The sequence below is a fragment of the Pseudorca crassidens genome, chromosome 5, assembly GCF_039906515.1.
Source record: "Pseudorca crassidens isolate mPseCra1 chromosome 5, mPseCra1.hap1, whole genome shotgun sequence".
NCBI classification, from domain to species: Eukaryota; Metazoa; Chordata; class Mammalia; order Artiodactyla; family Delphinidae; genus Pseudorca; species Pseudorca crassidens.
Window position 1 is genome coordinate 63436868 of NC_090300.1, and position 11416 is coordinate 63448283.

Genomic DNA, 11416 nt, shown 5'->3' on the forward strand with positions numbered 1-11416 from the left:
TCCTCTTATTGCTGACAGTAATCAATAATAAAATGTATAGCACTACTTTTGAAAAAATGTCCGAAACAGGCGCCTAGTTTTTATTAACTGTTATGAGTAAATGGCTTAATATGCCAGCACCAAAAGCACAGCCTTCCGACAGCATAATTAATTCTACAAAGACCAGCACACAGACCATCATCCAGTTGTTGTTTGTGTGACCCTGAAGAAAATTATTTAAGGTATCTGAAGTTTGGTCTCATTATGGGTAAAATGTGTTCTCTATTTATCTCATAAAATTTTCGAAGGATTACAGATAAGTAAAGACCCTTGCTTAACACGCAGTTCGTGGAGAGGAGCCACCAATTCAGGGTGGCTCCCTTCCCTCTCCTGTTTCTGAGCCTTTCTTACAAACACCTAGACTTTGCTTTCCACCACGCCAGAGGCCTTAATTTACCTGTTCGTCCACGATGCTACATGGCCACTCTATTTAAGAGCTCAGGAAAGTAAGGCACACCATCCTCGGAAATCAAAGGCGTGTACAGGTAATATTTCATTAAACCACGTAGAAGCCTGATGTTGAAGGAGGCAAAGATTCTCATCTTCATTTTACAGGCACTTGAATTTTTTGAGGTTGTATGCTTCTAAGAAAACAACCAATCTGTGACCAAGATGTAACTAAGACCCACAATTTCTAATTCCCAGGCTTTGACTCCAACCTCTGAAAATGCTTCAATTCAATGAAGCTAATGGCACTTTGGTCTCCAGCATTAGATCCTGTTATCAATGACTTCCACATGGAAAGATTATTCCAAAATGTGTGATTAACCAAGAAAATGCAAATAAACCAATTTGTACCTGCTATTTAGAGGTAAGACACAGAAATGGCTTAAGTTCATTATTTGAAAACTAACCTTTTCTACTTCGAATGTAGCTTATGTTCTCCACTTGTTCACGTATTTTTCAAAAATTACATTTTCAGTGAAATATTGTAGATCATTTGTGATTCTATTACCAGTGCAGAACCTGAATGGAGAGAGAAATACATGTCATCAGACACAATGGGAAGAAAACCCTTCTTTGAACAACGTTTAGCAATTCAAAGTAATAAACATTTTTTAAAATTCTACTGTGTACTAGGCACTGTGCTGAGTGGGGTATAAGACAAGCTCCCAGTCTAGCCCAGTGGGAAACACAGTAACACTTGGCAAATGTTACTGAATGATTGAACCTAGTGGAATAAGTAAATACTTAACTATACCTTTGGAAAAAGCAGATGGTAATTGTATAATAAAGCAGGTCTATAAGGTTACAGTCTAGAAAGGCTGCATAGAGGAAGAAATATTTAATGTGGACCTGAAGACTATTCCTTTCAAGTGACAGAGACTCAATTCAAAGTGGTTTAAGGGGAAAAAGGAGATTATGGTTTACCACTATTAGAACAAGGGCTGGACCACCTTGACTCCCTTAGTCTCCCAGCTCTCTTATCTGATTCTTTTTGCATGTTGGCCTCATTGTCTCCTACTACATGTGAGCTTTCTCCTTGTCATAGGGAACATGGTCACTGGCAGCTTTGGGCTAAACATCATTCCAAAGTAATGATTCAGAAGGAAAGGGTGTCCCTTACCTACCTTCAACCTTGGAAGGACTCCAACTGGCCCAGCTGGGGTTACTTGCTCACCCTTGGATCAATCATTAGGGTCACAAGCATGATGATGTATACGGCCTAGGTCGGTGATTGGCAAGGCTTTCAAAACGCATCATTGCAAAGGGAGAGAAGCAGGTTCTCCTAGAAAGAGGAGTTCTGGGTAAACCAGAAGAATTAAATCCATTGAAGTCTAGAAAAATAAATTGGCTACCGCCATGCTAAGATGGAAACTAAAGTCATTCCAAGCAGAGACCTTGAGCAAAAGCAAGAAGAGGGAAAACTCAGTGCGTGTTGAGGGACTGGATGGTATTGGTGGTACACAGTGGGAAAGAATGGAAGGTTGCTGAGGTCAAATAGTGTGCATATTTGAAGCCCTGTAAAGAAGTTGGTGCTATGTTCTCTAAGCAGAGTATAGTTTTTTAAAGTTTTGAGAGTTACATAGTACATTCTACATTTTCGAAAAATAATCTTATCTCATGGAGGATATGCTGGATAGAAATACTGGAGACAAGGAGATTGGGTAGGGAAGGTATGGTGGGCATGTTGTTTTGTCTGAAAGTGTTCATTTCCTCGTGAGAACTTCCTCTCCACTCTGGGCAGTCTTGGTGGGACTGTCAATCAGTGTCCCACAGAACCACAAGGTTGGGTCAATTTTAGTGCTGCATTTCCTGGGACGCACAATTGGTTCATGGATAAGCATGTGATTCAAGCAGAGCCAATCTGAGTTCTTTCCTGAGGTTAAGCCATGGATCCTTTCAGTAAACATAGTCTAAAGATGCAGGCTGAGAGTTCCCAACAGCCATCCTGCCATTACACAGAAAGAGTCTGTATAAAATAGAAGCCAACATATGAGAAAAAACAGAGGTGAAAGGGAAAAAAGAGCTCTACAACATTGTGTCAGCCCTGGGTGACAGTGTCCTGAAATTCCCAGTTACAGGTGTCAATATGATTCTTCTTTTGTTTGTCTCTTAATTGCATTTATTTCACACTACAACTGCATACAAAAGGTACCTGTCATTTATTAAACAGCTATTACATACTAGGCATGGTACTGGGTACTTTATGTATATTATAATATTAAATCTTTACAATAACCCTGAAAGTAAATATTATGATTCCTCATTTTACAGAGGGAAAAATCATGACCCAAATAAATTAAGTAACTTCAGAAACTTTATTTAAATATTAAGAGTTGGAAATGATATTCTAAAGGTTTGTTCAACTCCAAAGCCTATATTCTTTTTACTTTACCATATCTATGCTACATTGCTCTGTAGCATTAGAGAGCAATATTCTCAATAAGAAATAATAAAAGCGTGAACTGAGGCAATAGCAGCAAGAATAGGAGGAAAAGGCAGATTCAAGAGACATTCAAGAAAGAGAAAAAATAGTTCCTATTGATTTTTTTTTCAAAGAATTTTAAATGTTGAGGAACAGTAAGAAATCTAAGAAGATTCTGGAATCCAGTTAATCTAAGTACATATAGGAGTAAAGGCTGATTGGAAGGGAACAAATCATGTTTCATTTAAAGTGTGTGTTGACTGTTGGTGGAAACATAAACTGGTGCAGCCACTGTGGAAAACAGTATGGCAGTTTCTCAGAAAACTAAAAATAGAACTACCACATGACCGAGCAATTCCACTCCTGGGTGTATATCTGAAAAAAAACGAAAACACTAATTCGAAGAGATACATGCACCCCAATGTTCATAGCAGCACTATTCACAATAGTCAAGATACGGAAGCAACCAAAGTGACCGTCAACAGATGAATAGATAAAGATGTGGTATATATATACACAAATGGAATACTATTCTGCCATAAAAGAAGAAATTTTGCCATTTGCAGCAACATGGAAGGACTTGGAATTATTAACTGAAATAATCAGACAGAGAAAGACAAATACTATAGGATATCACTTATATGTGAAATCTAAAAATTACAACAAACTAGTGGATATAACAAAAAAGAAGCAGACTCACAGATATAGAGAAAAAACTCGTGGCTACCCATGGGGAGAGGGAAGGGGGGAGGGGAAACAGAGTGGTAGGAGATAAAGAGGTACAAACTATTATGTATAAACTAAGCTACAAGGTTATATTGCACAGCACAGGGAATATAGCCAATATTTTATAATAGCTATAAATGGAGCATGACCTTTAAATATTGTGAATCACTATATTGTACACCTGTAACATATAATATTGTACATCAACTATAATTCAATTAAACAATACTTTAAAAATAAAATAAAGTGTGTGCTGAATATCCAAGTGGAGCCATCCAGTGAGTTAAGAATATAGTTCTGGTGATCCAATAGATATATAGGCTTGAGACTAGTATATCTATACCAGTGTTTGCCTCTGGAGTGGATAAGACTATTGGCAGATAGCCCATAAAGTGAGAAATAAAAGATAGCAGAAGGTGAACCCTCTAGATTTGAAAAGATCAGCATTTAAAGAGTAGGGCTTTGTTCCTGCTACCTCCCTCTGGAGTGCTCTTCTCCTTTGTGTACCTTGTGTATGTATAGTCATCTGTAACAACATTACACAATCATAATACCTCTTCGAGGTTTGGTTGGCTCTTCCATTCTTCATCCTCTAACAGAGAGATGTTGTTATGTTCATGAGTTTGTTATATTTTTTAGATTCCACATATAAGTGATATCGTACAGTATTTGTCTTTCTCTGTCTGACTTATTTCTTGGTGGAAGTATATAGGTCAAACATTTGATCATGTATTGTCTAATTTACTCTCCACTGACCAGATAACAAAATGATAAGATCATTTCATACTAGAGCTGTCTCCACTTTTGTTAGGCTGTGGTAAATGCTCTACGTTCAGTTGGTGTGAAGAGACACTAAGTACTTGTTTTTTATGGCAGGTATATCTACTGCTGCTTTTCAAGTGAATAACAAAACCCATTTTCCCATAACTCAAATATCTGTTATGTACTCCTGATTTAAAGACATTTTTTCTGAAATGTTTCTGCTTTCTGGGAACACTCAAACACAATGTTCCCGGAACACAGGGAACACTCAAAATATTGTTATAAAGTATAAGGTCAATTTGGCATTATCTATTAAGAGACTTCAAGATGTGAGTAACTTTTGATTAAGCAATTCCACTTCTAGGAAGATATCCTAAAAAACAATCAAAGGCTAATATTACATTTAAAAATGTTCATTGCCACAGCATTTATTATGGTGAAAAAAAAACCCTAATGTTCTTCAATAGGGAAATGGTTCAAAAATTATAGTACAGTGGATTATTGTCCTGTCAGTACAATCACATTTTTAAAGATTATATGATGAAACAAGACAAATGTATACAACAAAATGTTAAATAAAAAATTGGGACACAATTACACATATAATATGAAGCCAATTTTGTGACATGTACACATAAGAAGATTGTAAAGAAATACAAATATTTCATGCTATAAAAATTCAGTTCCTGAATTCAGATAATAAGCTTTCAGACAGTCAGAAATATCCGTATATTAGAGTAGCAACTATCTCTAAGTGAGAAATGACATTATTTTCTTCATCTACTTTTGCAGATTATGCACATTTACTAAATTAGAATGCTTTCTTGGGCTTCCCTAGTGGCTCTGTGGTTGAGGGTCTGCCTGCCGATTCAGGGGACACAGGTTCATGCCCCGGTCCGGGAAGATCCCACATGCCGCGGAGCGGCTGGGCCCGTGAGCCACAGCTACTGAGTCTGTGCGTCCAGAGCCTGTGCTCCACAACGGGAGAGGCCACAACAGTGAGAAGCCCGCGTACAGAAAAAAAAAAAAAAAAGATTTCTTTATAGCTAAAAAGTTATTATGATACAAACATTTCTATTTTTACAATAAGAAGAGATTAAAAGCATTTTTCTTCTAACCTCAGCTTTTAGAAGGTCACTGCATCCCTGTGACTCTATATCATTTCAAATCTAAGTTAAGGTACTTTTTCTTCTTTGCTGTCAGGTAGTTAAAGAAATAACCTAAACCAAATATAACTAAGTAAAGTAGCCTACCGATGCCCCAGCCACATGAGTCATCTACAGTCATCTCTCTTCCCAGTCCACACAAGTCTTCCATCCCTAAGAACTGTATATGCTGCCTCCTTAGTGTTCTTCAAACTGTCCACTTGTTTTCATCTCCACCACTACTATGTTCAGTTCACCACCATTTTTCTCCTAGATTATTTCACAGCCTTTTAACTTGTCTGACAAAGTAAAATCCTTCAGAGGCTTCCCATACCCACTGTTCAGGGGATAAAGTCTCAACTCTTTAACACAGTTCAGGACAGCCTCATCTTCTGGTGTCTACTTAATTCTCCAGCCTTATATCTTCTAGCCTCCTTGTCACACTCTATGCCCCGGCACATGCAAACAGTAGCACCAGAATCCCTAGAACATGTCATGTCCTCATTCAACTCTTGGTCTTTGTACATTCTAGTCTCTATGCTTAGAATGTTTTTTCTTTCTTCCTTTCCCATCGTGCTTAACAATAGCTGACATCTGGTTATATCCTCCAGGTCGTAGTTGAGATAGTTCTATCAGGAGGCTTTCCTTGACCTCTTGGTCTGTGTAATATGCCCTTCCACTTGCATCCATGGCATCCTGTTATAAGCACTTTTGTGTATTATGCTATCAGAAAATATGCTACGATAATATGTGGTATGGAATATAGTATAATGTATTTTATTGTAACTATTTTTTCTTTGTATGTTTGTTAACTTGTTCATAATTGTTTATTTGTTTGTTATTTGGTTCTCCCTGACTAGACTGTAAGCTCCTTGAGGAGAAGTGCTCTACTTATTTACTTCGACAGTCTCAATGCCTAGCACAGTGCCTGATATATACTAGGGGCTCAATCATATCATTACATGATTAAATGGACAAATGAATGAGAACATCTCAAAGCCAGATAAAAATGGCTCTTGGGTTACCAACTAGACCCTGGGTTAACGCAGATGGAAAGCAGCCACTATTCCACTATCAGCATGGATGGACAAGCACACTCTTTTTAAATAAGACATAGTGAATAACATGGAAAGCAGAGGTTTGTTTAAGAAATGAAATAAATGAATGTTAACTGATCAAAAATGTCTAGCTAGCTTTAAATATATCACTTGTTTTTAATTAAACTGAATACCTTTATTTTATCTTTACCAGAATTTGATGTCATCGAGGATTTTTTCCCTTGTGATTTCTTTAAACTTGTTCAATGTCTTTTCATTGTAATGAAGGGAAAAGGAGATGTAATACTCCATTGCTGCAACCCCCCAAAGAACATTCTACACAAGTGACCCTTGTTATGTATTTTGGAAAATGGGGGTCTGGGCCAAGAGACTTTGGGAAACACTGTTTATTATTTCCTGCTCTTAGAAAGGTACAACAGAGATGACATATACTAAAGGCTGAGAAAAATTTGTTAGCTTAACTTTTTTTGAAGCCTGAATTATCAAACCTGTTCAAGCTTGTAGCCCAACTGAAACATTTTAGAAAACGCTGATATATGGATAGATGATGGGATTCAAGGTCAGGAGACCAGGCTCCAGTTCTATCTGTACCAGTTCTTAGAACTCACTTCAGTGCCAGAGCCTCAGTTCCCTGACTTGTAAAATGAGGAAGTTGGTCTAGATAGTGTCAAAGATTCCTTTCACACCTAAAATTCTATTTCAATCATGTCAAATAACTTGTCTTTCTACTTTGCATAAGAGATACTTAAGAACAAAATATATGTCAAGGATTATTTAATGTAATCATAGAGAACTAAATTTTTATTACACTTAACACTCTGCTTTTTAATTTTACATCATCATCTAGACCTCTAGATGGACATTCAGATAACTGAAACCTATTTGATCCTCACTCATGAAAATAAAAAATAGTTAATTTGGCCCTCTCTGCAATGGTCCTCTTAAATACATAGTGCCATTTTCTTCTTTTCCCTCCTGATAAGTAACTGAAATAAAACTAATGGATATACAAGTACAAAGATCATAAGGTTGGGACCTCTGAGTCTGACAAACAAAAAGCCGATTCTACATCTGCAGCGTGCTGTAGACACATCTGGCTTACTTTAGCTCACAATGGAGTAATATGAATTGTGATAAAAACCACTATTTGTGCAAATGCAAATAATATTCCATCTGCTCAGGACTTTTTTTTCCTTATATAGCTTTTGTTCCAGTGTGGTAAAAGCCTGTTTCTTTACCCTGAAGTGCTCCTGCTGATGAAGAGTGAAGTACATGACAATGAACTAAAATCCATTATCAAACAAATACAGTGAGCTTTTCAGCAAGTCATCACAGGGAATGTTGCCTTTTTCTCCGGCATTAAGTTGAAAGCGATTTGTGCTCATGCAAATAAGACAAAGTGGTGGGCTTTTTAAATTTATATATATATATATATATATATATATATATATATATGTTCCATACACTGTAGTTTGCTTTGTAACTCTGCCATTTTTATATCTCCCTTGGTGGGGGAGGGCAGCAGAGAAGCATTTTGGCAGCCTTCTTTAGATTTCCTTTTGGTTTGAGTAGTGATAAGTTCTCAACAGAAGAATTTGAGCTCTGCCTTATGCTGTGTTGAATAACTTACTTGGGAATTGGGAGAACTGCCTTCCCAGCTCCTGAGAAGAATCTAGGGCAGGTTGGAAGGAAATTTAACCCCTGTGCTGCTGAAACTATAGTAAGTTTCAAGAGATTCAACTTCAGGATTTGCTGGTGGTGACAATCAAAGGTAAATGGTCCAGGACTTCCCTGGTGGCACAGTGGTTAAGAATCCGCCTGCCAGTGCAGGGGACATGGGTTCAATCCCTGGTCCAGGGAGATCCCACATGCGGTGAAGCAAGTAAGCCCGCGCGCCACAACTACTGAAGCCCGTACGCCTAGAGCCCATGCTCCACAACAAGAGAAGCCACCGCAATGAGGAGCCTGCGCACCGCAAGGAAGAGTAGCCCCCGCTCGCCGCAACTAGAGAAAGCCCGCGTGCAGCAACAAAGACCCAATGCAGCCAAAAATAAATTTTAAAAAAAAAGGTAAATGGTCCAAGTTCAATCTTAAATTAAACATTTCCTAGTGCTCAGACATTCTTTTCACTGCCCTGGGCCTAAATCTGAGGGCTTTGTGAAAGTTACACTCTTCCTAAAATTAATAGGCTATTTCTCTATTTTCAGGAAGAATATCTATGTGAGTGACAATTATACCACTGCCACTATTATTACTACTACTACACAAGACATTGATAAGCCAACTCCAGAGAGCAGTCAGATTCGGGGAAATGTATGAAGCCTTCTTTTCAGTCCACTTCGCCCTTAGCTTTGCCCTTTGTTTCGCTTTCTTGTCCCCTTCTCCTAAGATCTATGATTTCTATTTCGATGAAACAGAGAAAAAAGCAAAAGAATTTGATCCTTTCTTCCTAAGATCAGAGAAGTGGGGCAGAAAAAGATTATAAGCTTGTATGAGCATGAAAACACACTTTTATTTTTACATAAAAACTGAAGGCTTATTTTACACCAATTCTTACTGTTTTATTTATGCCTGATGATTTTATTCAATATTAGTTGTATTTTAAATAATCCAACTAATATTTTCATCTTTGTGAAATTTGAAGAATATTATTTTGGAACAGAGCATTTTTGGAGGTTTGTCTTTTTATAATTTTTATAGTTTATAGATTTCAGGTTATGCATTTCTCTTTTAAGTTTAAATTTTATAATGCTATTTTCAATTAACATTGATTTGTGAATGAAGTACATATAGTATATTGATTTGTGAGTTTGATTTGTGAATGAAGTACATATATATAGTGATGTTAACATACAATGAAATAATAGAAGTAAAAGCACTTGAATTATTAGAGAAAAGTTGCTATGGACATCTAAGATGTTAATGCTCTTAATGCATATAATTTATAATTCTGGGGGGAAAAATGATTGCCAGAAAATGAACAGTATTTCCTTTCTAGAATACATTGTAAACATCAACAGATGATTATTTTCTTATAGCTGACTTTCTAGGACATATATTAAACTACCTTTTACAGCCCAAGTAAAACCTGAAATTAAGCACTTGAATACACTATTCTGTTATATTGACAGTTTTGCAGTTAAGCTACCTGCAAATATTAACATCATTCCCCAAAGAGTTCAATTTCACAGCTAAAAACCTGATCTAAAATGAATTAGTTATTTAGAACCCAAACCTACTGAACTACACCAGTTATGTTGGTATAGTGTTTGTAATTATATTTACAATTTTGTGGTGTATTTTAGAGCTACTAAGAATTGTAAAGAGATAAAATAATATTTGCCCTAATAAGGCCACTTTTATCAAAGGTGATTTCCTTTTATGTTAAGGCAAGATAACTTTTCACTCTTCCTGACTTCAAAGGAAAACGCATTATTCCAAATATGTTTTAAACTTTTAACATAAAATCCTTACACATTAAACCATTAATATACGGTTGGTCAGGAAAATGTCTCATTCCACTCACAATAATGTCTCAGTTTAATTAGACTCTGAAAAGTAAAGGATTTAAATTCAAATCCTGGCCAACATTAATTATAGAATTCTTAATATTGTAGCATGCCCTTTACTAAGTTCCTAGGATATGTCCTGAGCTAAATAAAAAAGGAAATGAGCTTCTGGGGACAAAGGACTGATTTTTGTAAAATACTGTATGTATTGATAATGTGGCACATCATTCTAAAGTGCTCTCCCAAGATTAAAGAAAACAAAAAAAAAACCCACAAAACTTTGAAGTCCTAGAACTTTGAATTTTGAAGAACTGGAACTTTGTTCCAGTGATCTTTTTCCACATGCACAGGGAACAAAAGACCTGCTGTTTCTAACAGCTGTGACTCTTGAACATTTTATCAGCCTATTTAGTGGGGAGATCACTCTTCTATGGCCCTTCCTTAATCCTAGTTCCGTGGAGAGCTGGTCCACATATAGCAGCTGCAGACGCTGCCAGGGAAGAAGGATTCCTGGGTCATTTCATGGACAGTAGGAATAGGATCTAGCAGTGACTGAGAACAAAATGCACAGGCACGTGCCAGGCCCTCTCCAGGCCGATTCCGACATTCTTGTCAGCCTCTTCTCACTTCCATTAGACATGACTTGCTTCCATACCGATCCATCAGTCAACAGGTTTTTATTAAGCATTCATTTTCATATCAGTACTTCTATGAACCACACCCAGGCAACATCTGAAGGGCAAAAAGCACTGACTATATTCACATTCACATCCAAGTTCTGTCAATTACAAGCTAGCTATGTGACCTCCTTGGTCAGTCCCTTAGCTGCAAACGTGGCTCAGTTTTCTCATCTGTAAAACAGTTGTAATAACTGCCCCGTTTACCTCTTGACATGGTTCATGAGAACTAAAAAATTAAGTTATGGAGAGAATGCTTTGGAAATTGTAAAATACAAAGCATACAGAAAGTAGTATTATTGGACTTCATTCTGTGTGATTTATGCATTTCTGTAACTTCTCAAAAAAGGGTCTTAAATAATTTTAAAACTGCAAAAAAAATCTATCATAAAATGCACTTCAAATATCAAGTGAACACCATCATAAAATGCACTTCAAATATCAAGTGAACACCGTCAATTCTAATTCTGGTAAATAGTCAAATAAATTAAATTTTATTGTGGGACAAACAATAAAAACATTTTATTTTCCATTTATTTACTTCTTACTTTATTTCAGTCAAAAATTTAGACAATGACTCTGAGTTTCCAGAAGTCAAAAAGAAACAATCCAAAGTCAATTAATACATTGC

At 36.7% G+C, this 11416-nt stretch overlaps 1 long non-coding RNA gene across 3 annotated transcripts in view; it reads left to right on the forward strand.

The window, feature by feature from the left end:
- The window catches only part of LOC137224942 (uncharacterized), a 28395-nt gene extending 19747 nt beyond the window's left edge, over window positions 1-8648 (forward strand). For 2 of the 3 annotated variants that reach the window (XR_010943587.1, XR_010943585.1), the window contains 2 exons: window positions 685-850; window positions 7802-8648. This is a non-coding gene — a long non-coding RNA (uncharacterized lncRNA). Of the gene's footprint in view, window positions 1-684; window positions 865-7801 lie in introns of those variants that run through there. The other variant, XR_010943586.1, reaches the window with a different exon arrangement.
- Window positions 8649-11416: the final 2768 nt, after the last annotated feature.